Below are 14,101 nucleotides of genomic sequence, written 5' to 3'. Positions count from 1 at the left end.
GGTGCTTTCTACAGAGCTCCCAATTCAACCATAGACGTGCTTGATAACCTAAAAAGGTTACTGTACCTAAATGTACACTTTGGTGACAATATTATTCTGACAGGTGATTTTAATTTGCCAGGAATTGATTGGATGCCGCTTTCTCCCGGCAGAGTTGATACAGCTAGCAGTGAACATCTGATCGAACTCGCCTACTGCTATGGTTTGACTCAGATTGTTTATTTATTTATTTATTTATTTCAAGTACCCTCAGGGCCGTTGGCATTAGAGAGGGGAGTGGTTACAGGCATAAATAGAAATTAAATAAACAAAATGGACCAATTGTCGAAAGGTTACAGATGTGGTTAACCATACAATGCTAGCTAAGGCGTCCTTGAAAAGCTGATGATCTTTGATGGTTGCTGTTGGTGCCGGAAGGTGATTCCACTCTGCTGCAGTGCGAGGTAAAAAGGACTGAAAGAAAGCGTTAGTTCTGCAAAATGGCACACCGACTTTGTAGGCGTGATCTAGTCTTGATGATACGTGATGCGGAGGAGGGATAAGTTCAGTAAGTAAGTGCGCATGATGAAACATTTTATGGAACAGACAGATACGAAACATTTTACGACGTGTAGCTAAGGGTGGCAGATTAAGGCTTGATTTCATTGAAGATATGCTGGCGCTCCTGTTATAGTTTGAAAGAATGAAACGAGCAGCGTTATGTTGGACCATTTCTAGCGAATGAATTAGGTTTTCGTGATGAGGGTCCCAGATAGGTGCGGCGTATTATATCTTTGGACGTACTAACATTTTGTACAGCAAAAGTTTGAGCGAGGAAGGCGCTCTAGCGAAGTTGCGGCGGATGTAACCCAGCATACGATTAGCGTTGTTAATTATGTGTGTGATATGTAAAGACCAAGTAAGAGTGGAAGTGGTGTGTATACACCAAGGTACTTATATGAGTGTACCGATTCTAACGGAAGATGGTTTAGAAAATAAGTGGGAGTACTGTCGCAAGTTCTCGATACGCGAAGGGATTTACATTTATTGATGTTGAGTTCCATTAGCCATGTTTTCCACCAAGAAGTTATAGCATTCAGGTCTGATTGAAGGGTGGTTACATCGTCACTGCATGTTATTGCTCCAAACATATTATTGCTCGAAAAGAGTACGAGAGTATGTATGACAACATCCTCGATACTAGACCTTGTCTTTTTGTCATCTGGTCTACTAGAATTTTTGCTGAGTTGTGATGTTGAAGAATGATTGTCTGACCATAAAATGGTGATTATGTCACTCAATATGACTCACGAAATATGTCACAAATCTTGCAGAAAGACTGTTTTGAATTTGGCGGCTGCTGATGACGTCGGATTACTGGACTACCTTGAAATCTCGTTTGAGGAATTCATGTGTTTATATCGAGACGGACTTGGCACAGGTAAGTTGTGGGAGTTTTCTGCAAACATGACAGCGAAAGCAATTGAGATGTTCATTCCTAAAACCACGAAAATAACAAAAAGGAAGCATCCTTGGATTAATAGAGACATTATTCACAAAAAACGACAGCTCAAAAGGAAACGAAAAAGATGCTCACAACACCCAAGCCCTGTATTAAAAACCTCCATATGTCGTATGAGCCAAGAGTTAAAGTGACTCATCAAAGAAAGTAAAAATACCTTTTACAGTCAGACTCTCACCAGATTTCTTACTGAAGCACCCAGTAAGTTCTGGCGATATATAAATGGCGGCGGTAAATCTCACCATTCTAATGAAGAAGAGAGCCCCCAGAGGGCTGAACGTTTTAATTCATTTTTTGCATCTGTTTTCACTGAAGATGACGGCGAATCACCGTTTTTTGAGCCTCCAGGTTGCCCTCCTATACCAGATTTAGAAATAAGTGAAGAAGGAGTTCTGAAACTCCTTATGAATATCAACACAAAAAAGAACTCAGGACCGGACGGTATCCCGAATGAATTCTTATATAGATATCCAGAGTGGAATTCTAAATTTCTTACCAAAATCTTTCAATCGTCTATCGACAGCAGTTGTGTTCCCGTTGCCCGGAAATGTGCGAAAATAGTGCCTGTGTCCCACATCTAACGTTGAAAATTATAGACCCATTTCCCTCATTAACACGTGTTCCAAGTTAATCGAACATATTATCTACGCTCACTTATCAACTTTTCTTGAGAGTAACAATCCCCTATTTGTAAACCAGCATGGCTTCCGCAAGGGGCTTTCTACCATCACACAACTCACGGAAACTGTACATGATCTTTCCCAGTCAATTAATTCCCGCATGCCAACAGACATCGTAATTTTGGACTTTGCAAAGGCGTTTGATAAGGTTTCGCACCCTAATCTATTACTAAAAATCAGTGCCATATTTAAAAATGAAACTATAACTAAGTGGTTCAGGTCATATCTTTCGTCTAGAGTACAGTATGTTCAGGTTCAAGAGTATAAATCCAACATCATGCCAGTCGATTCCGGTGTTCCCCAGGGCAGCGTTCTGGGCCCTCTCTTGTTTTTGATCTTCATCAACGACTTGCCTGTTGGTTTGAGCGTTCCAGTTAGACTGTATGCAGATGACTGCATCGTTTATAAACAAATTATTACTTCATAAGATCAGGCAAAACTCAATCAAAACTTGCAGAAAATACATGAATGGTGTAAGGTGTGGCAGATGGTATTAAATTCAAACAAAACAGTTTTTATGACCATTACAAGAAAAAAAACTGTCCTTGATTACAGTTACAGCATTAATGGTAGATTACTAACTAGAGTAAGTAATTTTAAATACCTTGGAGTAACACTCACATCTGACTTACGCTGGAATTCACACATAGATAATGTATGTACTAAGGCTTCCAAGTCACTCTGGAGCTTGAGACGCAATATGTGCAGTGCAACTCCTGAAATAAAAAGTGGTTTTCAAAAGCCTAGTTAGGCCTATCCTCAAATATGCAAAAGTTGTCTGGGACCCGTACACTGCTTCCAACTGTTCTAAGCTGGAAAGAATCCAGCGTCCTGGAGCAAGGTTTATATTTAATAGGTATCGTTATTCTGATTCTCCAACTTCTTTGTGTAAATCTGCTGATTTGCAAACACTTGAAATTAGAACCAAATGCGACAGACTCAAGTTTCTTTTCCAGATCGCTAGCCACTACTTGAAAATTGATCAAACAAAATACTTTGAAATTAAAACAGGGGAAACATCACGCCATCGTCACAGTTTGTACATCCCAATGCCGCCTGTCAGAAATGATTGCTTTAAATTTAGTTCCTTTCTCGAGAGCCATTAAGGAATGAAATATGTTACCAAACTGCGTTGTCACGTCACAATCACTTAGCGAATTTTTAGATAAACTGCACAATGTTTTATGTTCTGCTTGATTTCTATGACAATGTTTTTGTTTTGTTCAAGTGGCAAACACAATTATGTATGAAATTTAGTGTTGATCTCAGTGTTTGTTTGATGTGTTCACTTTCTGTTTCAAGTTTGATATCAACTCCTGTAATAGCCCGCCCAGGGCTGACAGTATGAATAAATGAAATGAATGAAAAAACATTATATTGGTGAGTTTATGCCCCCCCCCTTTTTCCCAAAATTTCGTTTAAACCCACCCAAACACCCCATACAAATTGTGGCATCCCATTTACTTTCAAATAATAGGTTAACCATTGTCAGTACAAACTGTTAGTGCGCATGCATTTAAAGAATCACAGTGTTCGGATATTTGCAAGGACAAAGAACATGATACTTTTATAACAATATCTAACGTCCCTTATAAATTCAGGTACGAAGGAGAGTGCGTACATATGTCAACAGTAATTTATTGGTGCTGGGGGTTGTGACCATGACCTCCTTTGCTGCTGTAGTCATTAAAGTTACTGATAGCACAGAAACCCTAATGCCTGGAGGCATTGCTGGACGCTTTTACTAGACAGAAAAACCAAACATAAAGATGCTAATCAAGTGACGGCATTGCACTTATAGGGCTCATCTAAGGAACAGTATGCAATTTGGTCCTCCTATACAAGACTCGTGCTATTTTTTGCTGAAATATTTAAATTTTTTTCTTATGAAAGAAAAGTCCCATGTTTTGGTACAAAATGCTTTCAATCTTTGCATATTGGACTCAATTCATTCATTGTAGACCTTTGTAATTCACAAAAATATTTATTGATGCCCATTTGCTAGTAAGTGCGGCATAGCACGCCCACAAGAAATTGTGTAGAAATAATTAATGTAATACGATACAGAATGTTAGCAAAATAGCCTGTTGTGCACACTGTTTCTATGCCCTCAGACTGCTTAATAACCTGACGGCAAACTGAAGCAATTTAAACACATTATGACCGTTAAAGAGTTGAATGTTGAAGGGTTGTAGTTTGCCACGTGAAATATTGTGGTGCTACTATCGGGGGGGGGGGGGGGGAGCAGCCTGAGCCAACGGCAAATATATACGAGACGGTTATCAGCCTTCTTTACATGGCACAGGCCGAATAGGAGTACATGAAGTCATGGGTAGTATGAGAATCTTGCATAAAACAATTGATTTAATATACAAAAAGCTACCGAAAAGCAAATCCCCCAATGCAGTGTACGGCAGCACCTGATGAAGAGCCATTTTGTGAGTACAATGATAGTACCCACGCAAAACTTTGCATCGTTTATTTCCAACCGCTATAGCAATTAATTGGTAATTATTACGGAACTTTAAGAGTAATTTAGCTACCCTGCTCATACTTGATGCATAAACGGGTTCTTGCATAGCTGCCACTCCATTCACATTCCATTAGGTAATCGTCCTGTGTGTGCTCCTATGCGGAAGAGTACAACTTGCAATTAGTGTCAAATTAAAGAAGCTTACAAGAACAGAAACAGCTGAATTGCACATAAACTTCAAGTAAATTATTACTTATAATCAATAAGGATTTGTAAATGTAATTCAACTAGGATCATTGCGATTTGAAAATTTGTTGAAAACAACAGTAACTACCAGGGAGATGAATTTGGTAAACATTTCAGATTAGTAATCGCATAGATGAATTCTTTTTAAATGGCCACTGTAATCAATTAGTTTCTGATCAAGTAAGTATATTTTTTACATTTCTGTAATGTTCTGTTCTAGGGTAATAGTACCCATGTCAGTATAGGATTATACAACCGCTCAGCCAGTGCAGTTCTGTATGCCACATACATAGGTCATAGTTGAAGATGCCCACGTAATGTGCTTTATTTTGCAATAATTTACATTCCAGCCATCACATGCCTTCGCTGTCCATATGGCAGTGATGAACACAATTTTTATGCATACATACGTTCAAAACGTCGCAATACTCTCAAAGCCTTTGGTGACTCGACATTTGACTCTTGTCTTCCGCCTGTTTCTTGTACGACGTCAGTGCACGCTAAAGTTCCCCAAGTGGTCAAAATATTTCAATCTTTCACTACGACGTCTATCATAGCCTGATTCACATTGGCATGTAAAACCTAACGAAACAAACCAATAATGTGTGGGCCATTACGAGCCCCTCATTTTGCTACACTTGGTTGGCCAACTTTGACAACATAATACATAAAGGACAACCCATGGTTCAGAGCTCGATATTGCTACAACATATTTTTAACATATTTTTATCGCAGTCATGCAGCCTCAGAAAAAGGTCTTCACGACTGTGGACAGAGTATTCAAGAAAGTTTAAATATCTCTCGCGTTCTTGGCAAACACATGACGTACCTTCTTGCAGCAACAGATAGTATCAGTAATCAAAACACATTGCTCGCACTGGATACAGGGATATGACTGTGTGAAATCTGCAGGCTTAAAAGGGTTCTAAAACTTGCAACTGCAGTTATGGATTTTAAAGAGTGTGTAGATACTTTACTATAAATGAATGCAATATGCCTTTTTAATCGCATAAACACCATGCAAACAACTGCATTCTTGCGAATGACACTATAAAAGCAGGCCGTTTAGGACTACATTATTTGTCTTCATAAAAATGAGTGCTTAAATATTCTGGAGCCTGATACGGCAACCCCTAACGTTTGCCAGATATGTGAAAGGTCCAACGCTGGCAACTGCGGCTTTGCATGCGTTTACAATGAACGTTTCGCCACCACGCATAATTGACAAGGCTAACACCAACAGCACAGGTGCAACGGGTCTCACTTCTCTAGCAGCACTGAACATCCAAACTGCACACACTGAACACATAGTGCTGCACCAAACACGCATGAGCAATCAACGCATTCTGCAGCGGGTCTCACATCTGGGGACGATGTGAACGTCCCCGCTTCACACAATGAGCACAAAGCTTTGAAACCAGAAGCAGCGGAGAAGTCTAAACATCAAATCAGCAACGGGCTACTTACGAGTTGCTACCTGAGATGGCAGAACAAGCGCTGTTTGAACTGGGCCAAATCACTGAAGCACTAACGCGGAGACGATCAGTTTGTGCATGCTCTCAGGTGCAGCCCAGCACTAGGATCTTGAAGAGAGTGCAAAGGATGGCGCCCACGATGCAATAGAAGCCTCCCAAAGGTATGATGTATTCACGCCAGGCCCATCCTCCGGATAATGGCAGCTTAAAACAAGACGTACGTGTTTCACTTGTGACACACCACACGTTTCAATTGCTCTCGATTTGGAGCATACATGCAGTGGTACGAACGCATGTTTGAGTTGCACGCCCATTCTACACACTGAGCGGAAAGAAACAGGCGATTAATAGGTGAAACTGGACAAGCGAGGTTTGAAACCGGCATCTCATGCCACGTTTAAACGTTGGAACACCGCTAATGGCCCCGGTAGGGTGCATGGGGCTAGGACAAACAACACAGGGAAGACGAAAAAAAAATGTTCCTCGCAACAACTACTATGATAACCAAGCAACGGCTTAGAAAACATACCATCAATTATTCGGCATCGCCCGGTATCATAGCACAAGAAAAACGGTGATGAAGACCATCACTACGTTCCGCGTTTTTCTTTACTGCATTCACCGTTCAATACACAAGTGAGACTTATCATAGCAAAGCACCCGCGCAAATAAATGGCGAAAATGTACATCATCATCATCATCAGCCGGTCCATACCCACTGCAGGGCGAAGGCCTCTCCCATATTTCCCCACTTAATCTGGTTCTTTGCTAGCTTCATCCACTTGACTCCTATGAACTTGTTAACCTCTAACGCCCATTTACCTTTCTGCCGCCCTCTGCTACGCTTTCCTTCCCTTGTAATCTAGTTTGTTACTCTAAGCGACCATCGGTTATCCTCTCTTCGCACTACATGTCCTGCCGATGTCCATTTCTTCTTAATTTCCGCTAGAATGTCGGTAACTTGAGTTATTTCTCTGACCTACTCTGCACGCATCCTATCTCTTAATGTTATCCCTATCATTTTTCGTTCCATAGCCCTCCCTCAACTTGAGTAGAACTCTCTTGGTTAGCATCTACGTTTCAGCCCCATATGGGAGTGCAGGTAAGGTGCAACTGTTGTATACTTACCTCTTGAGCGATACCGGTAAGCTGCTAGCCATAATCTGTGAGTGCTTGCCATTTGCGCTCCATTCCAATCTTATTCTTCTTGTTATTTCCTTTTCATGGTCGGGATCTGCGGTTACTACCTGTCCTAAGTAGACATATTCGCCTACTACTTCCAGTGCTTCGCTACCTAATGTAAACTGCTGTTCCTTTCCGCGGCTGCTGCAGATTACCTTAATCTTCTGCATATGGATTTTCAAGCCTACCTTTCTGCTGATCCTGTCTAGGTCATCAATCATTATTTGCAGTTCATATCCCGAGTTGCTTAGCAAGGTAATGTAATCAGCAAATCGAAGATTGCTGAGGTATTCTCCATCTACCCTTATCCCTAACTGCTCCCATTCTAAGTCTCTGAATACTTCCTCTAAGCAAGCTGTGAATAGTACTGGGGAGATTGTGTCTCCTTGCCTAACACCTTTTATTATGGGAATTTTGTTACTTTCTTTACGCAGAACTATGGTTGCTGTGCAGCCATTATATATATCTTCCAACACTTTCACGTACGGCTTGTCTACCCCCTGATTTTGCAATGCCTGCATCACCGCCGAGGTTCAACTGAGTCAAATGCTTTTTCTTAATAAATGAATGCTTTGTATAAGGGCTGGTTATATTCCGAGAATGTTTCTATCCCCTGGTTGATGGTATGGATATGATCGATAGTAGAGTACCATTTCCGAAAACCTGCTTGATCCTTTGCTTAATTGCAGCCTAAGGAATTGTCCTGTTTCTATTAGCGATTACCTTAGTAAATACCTCATACGAGACAGTAAGCTGATTGGTCTGTGGTTTTTAAGGTCCTTAGAGTCCCCTTTCTTATAAATGAGGATAATGTTTGCATTCTTCCATGGTTCCGGTACCGTCGATGACACCAGGTACTGCGTATACAGGGCGGCCAGTTTTTCTAGCAAGATATCCCCCCGTCCTTCAGCAAATCTGAAAATGTACAAGCTCCCTTAAGCCGACGAAGCAAGCGCGACTAACATGGCAGTCCAAAGAGCAATGGAGAATCGTCGACACAAGTTCCGTCACTAAACAGTTCCGAGAGTACGTGTTTAACCTCTGCATCAACACAAAGGGGTACAAAAAACTTCCACGCTCCGAGAGGTCTAGCATGTACATCCAGCCGTAGCAGCCGCGCTGCAGCCATGTGGAACCTTGATAAAGTTTGCAGTTAAGTGACATAGGTAAATCGAGATCCAACCAAGACAGACTAGATGCCTGTACAAAGCCTATGAACGAGCTGGAAAGGATCGACTTTTTTCCGCAATGTTTCCCCTCGAGATGGCAATGCCATAAAAGTAGCTGCTTGGCTTCACGCCCGTGTACAAGTTTTCGCTTTTTTAACCGCTTGTCTTTCTTGCGTTGGTTTCTCAGATAAGGATGTGCGCGCCTCTCTTCGGCAGCTTTACAAAATAACTGAAACTGCACTAAATCTCGTTGTCATGTTTTTGGAGGCCGTAAAACTAAAGAGATGGTCACTAAGTGTGTGTTTCTTGATCGGTGTGGTGTGCTTTCGTTCACGTTTTCTCGGTCGTTGAATGCCTGCGGAGTGTCAGTATCGCCTGATGACCTTTGCAGATCTCCACCTGTATCGCGAGATGCTTTCAGGGAAAGGACATATTCCTGCGAGTAGGAGCTGGATCTGCGATCTCGCTTAGGCCGGGTCAGCATCCGTTAACTGAGCTGCTTCAAAAGACATCACCCGACTCATCGCAGTCATGCGTTAACTTCGCAGTGCCGGGCGCTTCTGGCGCTGACGTTTTTGCTATCGGCGGCTTTCTCATAAAGGCTGGTAAACCGGTCGGTGTGCACGAGTCGATAGCAAGCCGGGCAGTAAAAAGAGTCATCCTCACACTGAAACGGAAAGCGGAATCCTGGACACGGTAAGAGCCGCCGTTGTCGTTTCACCCATTTTGCCGTTTGCGATGTTTCTTGAGCCGCTTGCCGCGTCGTGAAGCAGTTGGTGCTTACCTCCGCTTCTTAACTGGCGCTCGCTTTCAAGCGCATTTCCATGCTCTTGAATTACCTTTCTTCGTCCTGGGGACCTTCCTTCACTGCTTGGAATGGGTTGATGCCGAAACTCTGGAGCAGCTGTTTTGCTCATGCGCAGCATTCTCTTCAAATCTATTTTTCTCCCCCTATGATCAGATCTCTGGCCTTTCTTGTGCAGCGCAGTGCATTCCAAAAACGGATGCCAGTTTTTGTTCATTTGTGCCAGTTTTCGTTAATTTGTGACGAAAGCCAGTGTAGTTGATGTAAGGAACGCTGAGGACACGGCAGCGCCACGCGTTTTGTTGCGAAAGCAACACTACTCGCACTTTCAAGCCTTCGCGTTATTGTTGTTGAAAACCTTTATTTCCACCGAGAAGAAGCTCCGTTTCGGACTCCCCGGCACGCAGGCCTGATGGAGCCTTACTCAGGAGCCTCGCGAACTAAGGTCTGGTGAATATGCATTTTTGCTTCACGGCCTCAGCCGCCAGGCGGATGGCTTGCTGCTGCTGAGCGGAGTCCTCGCTTTGCAGCAGGGTCTCCCAGGCGTATCTATCTATATTTTCTTTAGCTCCTGGGCTGTTGTTACATTCCCAAATGATATGATCTAGAGTGCCCCATCTCCCACATGTTATGCAATGTACATCCTTTTCATCTGCTGAAATTGTTGCAGTGGGCACGGGAACACTGCAGGAATCATGTCGTCTAAGTTCTGCTTTCCTCCGGTGCAGGTTGCTCTCGTGTTTTTGCTGAACCAGCTGCTTATCTCGTCGACACCCCGGGCATGCGCTTTCACGGTGTTGCGACCAATGTCGTCATCAGCCAGCGATTACCACAACGAGGAATCTACCTTTGCGTTTTTCCTGGATCCTCCTGCATTCGGCCAGCCAGCCCAATCGACTACAGCATCATCACCCGCCAAGCATAAAAGCGACGGCTTCATGGTCTTCGGCTTTAGTGGGCACGGGAACACTGCAGGAATCATGTCGTCTAAGTTCTGCTTTCCTCCAGTGCAGGTTGCTCTCGTGTTTTTGCTGAACCAGCTGCTTATCTCGTCAACACCCCGGCCATGCGCTTTCACGGTGTTGCGACCAATGTCGTCATCAGCCAGCGATTACCACAACGAGGAATCTACCTTTGCGTTTTCCCTGGATCCTCCTGCATTCGGCCAGCCAGCCCAATCGACTACAGCATCATCACCCGCCAAGCATAAAAGCGACGACTTCATGGTCTTCGGCTTTAGTGGTCACGGGAACACTGCAGGAATCATGTCTAAGTTCTGCTTTCCTCCGGTGCAGGTGTGTACATTTTCTTTGTACGCCAGAAAAAGCGATGACATATGTTTATTGCTGTTCCCGTGCCCCGAAGTGCTATATGATACAGTGTGTGAATGCTTTTCTAGTGCCCTTTTATTGTTACGCTCTGGCGACATTGAAACTAATCCTGGCCCTACTACCCGATCCGAATCCCTCTCAGAAATTGAATCCCTCCCCGACAACCCCGCTGAACAAATGTCTGTTCTCTTTCGATTTCTGAAGGACGTACACACGCGGTCATTACAGAGCTCGAAAACGCAGGCCGTGTCTGACGTTAAATCTATTAAAGCTGGACAAAAAACTATCGAAACAAAGATAACTGACGTTCAGCAACGCCTAAATGAGTTAGAGGAAAAGCCGAAGATCCTTGACAATTATAGCCACGAATTTGCAAGCATGCAGGAGTCGATTGAAACCTTAACTTCTCAGAATCACATGTTACAGTCGCGGCTGGACGAGCTTGAGGACAGGTCACGACGGGATAATTTACTTTTCCATGGCTTACCTGATTCTGCAGAAACCTGGGAACAAACAGAAACCACGCTCACAAACCTCCTAAGCAAAGTCGTTGACCCACTTCCCAACAACCCAATCCAGCGTGCTCACCGTATAGGTGCCCTTTCCCCTGATAAAAAAAGACCCATAATAGCAAAATTTAGTAATTATAAAATCAGAGAACTAATCCTGTCGCATCGCAGTGACTTCCAGGAGCACCAGGTCACAATTAGCGAAGATTTCTCGCCCTCCACTTATTTGGCACGTAGAAAACTTATCGAGTTTGGCAACAGTCAACCGGGGTCACCTAAGTTTCGTCTACGTTACAACAAATTAGTTTTAAACAAAAAATCATTCATGTACAACCGAACTACTGACATGGTCGAAGAAGTCACGCCACGAGGCGATCGAGTTACATCGGCTTATGACTCACCCCCGCACACTGTATCCTAGGGGGGCGTGAGGGGCAGTGGTCATACATCATCATTTGGCGTATCAGTTCTGTGCACTAACATCAGAAGTATCTCAAGTAAGCGTACAACTCTTTCCTCGGCAATCGACACATGTTCTGCACAAATCATTGCACTAACTGAAACTTGGTTGTCATCACAGATCACTGATAATGAAATCTTTCCTAACGCTCACCAGTTTGCAATATATCATTGTGACCGAACGAACAGGCATGGTGGGGGCGTACTCCTAGCAATATCGAAAAATATTCCATCATCTTGCGTTCATACTAATAGCGTTTTGGAAACTGTTTGGGTTTCAGTCACTCTTGACTATAAGAAATTTATAATCGGAGTATGTTATCGTCCACCTTCTGCTGAGCGCTCATTCAATAATGACCTACATGATGAAATTAACATAGTAAGCTCCAGATTTCCTTCAGCTCCATTGCTTTTACTTGGAGATTTCAACTTTCCAAACATAAAATGGAATTCCCAGCCACCCTCTCTGTTTCCCTTCTCTTCCGATGCCAGTGAATTTCTAGATTTATGCTCAATTTTTTTTCTTACGCAATTAGTTACTCAAGCTACAAGAACATCTGTTAATACCGCTAACACCTTGGATTTGATTTTAACCAATTGCCCCGACGTTGCTTCCGCCATTACTTACTTGCCCAGTTTAAGTGATCACTCTTTGCTAACCTTCGTCATTAAAGCAAATAGTCCCAAGGGTACCAAAAAGAAAAAGATCATACATGACTATAACGGAGCTAACTTCGATGCGATTAATAATGAACTATCGGCATTTATGGAAGTCTTCTTCACTAACTTCAGTGATCGATCTGTTCGAGTCAACTGGGATATGTTCGCAACAAGAATTCACGAACTAACAGACAAATACATTCCTACCCGAACCATAACTTCAAATTCGCAGGCCCCCTGGTACACAGTTCATATCAAACGCTTATCTAACAGAAAAAAGCTCCGCTATCGAATTGCTAAACTATCTAACAGCAACGTGCATTGGGAGGCATATAAGGATGCGGCCAATGCCTACGTAACAGCCCTAAAAGATGCAAAACAAAATTTTCTTTTTTCCACTCTAACATCCATGCTATCAACAAACATTAAAAAATTCTGGCGCTTTATTAACCTACCATCCGATGATTCTATCACTTTGTTAGATGAGTCAGGGGACTCCGTTCCCAGCAACCTAAGTGCTTCTATCCTTAACGAGACCTTTGCGGAAAATTTTTCTTATTTTTCAAACTTGAATCTACCTACCACTCACCAATACAGTTATGTAGTTATGCCTCCTATACGCATCGACACATCAGGTATTGCCAAACTTATTAACGATTTGAAATTTCACTCATCTCCCGGCTATGACTGTATTAATGCCAAGTTTTTGAAAAACAGCTTTCTCTGCTGTTCTGAAATACTAACCAGAATTTTTCAGCAATCACTCGATACCTCAACATTGTCCATACAATGGAAAATCGGGAAGGTTGTTCCATTGCACAAGTCAGGCAGTCGAACCTCACCTGCGAATTATCGTCCCATCTCTCTTACCAGCACATGCTGCAAATTACTGGAACACATAATATTCACACACCTTGTTAATTTTCTCGAGTCCAATTCCTTCTTCACACCCGCACAACACGGTTTCCGAAAATCATATTCATGTGATACGCAACTTGCCTGCTTCACTAACAAACTTCATGTTATCTTAGACAAAGCATCACAGGCTGATTGCATTTTCCTTGATTTCTCTAAAGCACTCGACAAGGTATGTCACCGCTTATTACTTTTTAAACTAAATCAGTTGAACATTGATCCTAATATTCTTAAATGAATTGAATACTTCCTTCTTAACCGATCTCAGTTTGTTTGCGCTAACAATTATAATTCACCTTTCAGTGATGTTTATTCGGGAGTGCCTCAAGGCTCAGTTATTGGACCGCTTTTGTTTCTCATCTACATTAATGATCTTCCTTCCAAAGTGCAATCTAACATCCATCTGTTCGCTGACGATTGCGTTGTTTTTTTGTGAAATAAAATCCCCTGACGATGCTAACCTTCTTCAGAGCGACCTTTCTAACATTTATTCTTGGTGCAACGCTTGGCGCATGGACCTAAACATTGGCAAATGTAAAGTTATGAGAGTATCCCGACACACTAACACTCCCTTCAGATACTACCTAAATAACGTACCCCTAGAGTCTGTTACTACATACAAATACTTGGGTGTCCACATTTCTGCAGACCTCACCTGGTCACACCATATCGAGTACGTTATTAACAACCCTAACC

Source organism: Amblyomma maculatum, chromosome 6 (genome assembly GCF_055883805.1).
Source record: "Amblyomma maculatum isolate TAMU_Amacu chromosome 6, ASM5588380v1, whole genome shotgun sequence".
In the NCBI taxonomy this organism is placed as follows: domain Eukaryota; kingdom Metazoa; phylum Arthropoda; class Arachnida; order Ixodida; family Ixodidae; genus Amblyomma; species Amblyomma maculatum.
Note: the sequence above shows the minus strand (reverse complement) of the source record.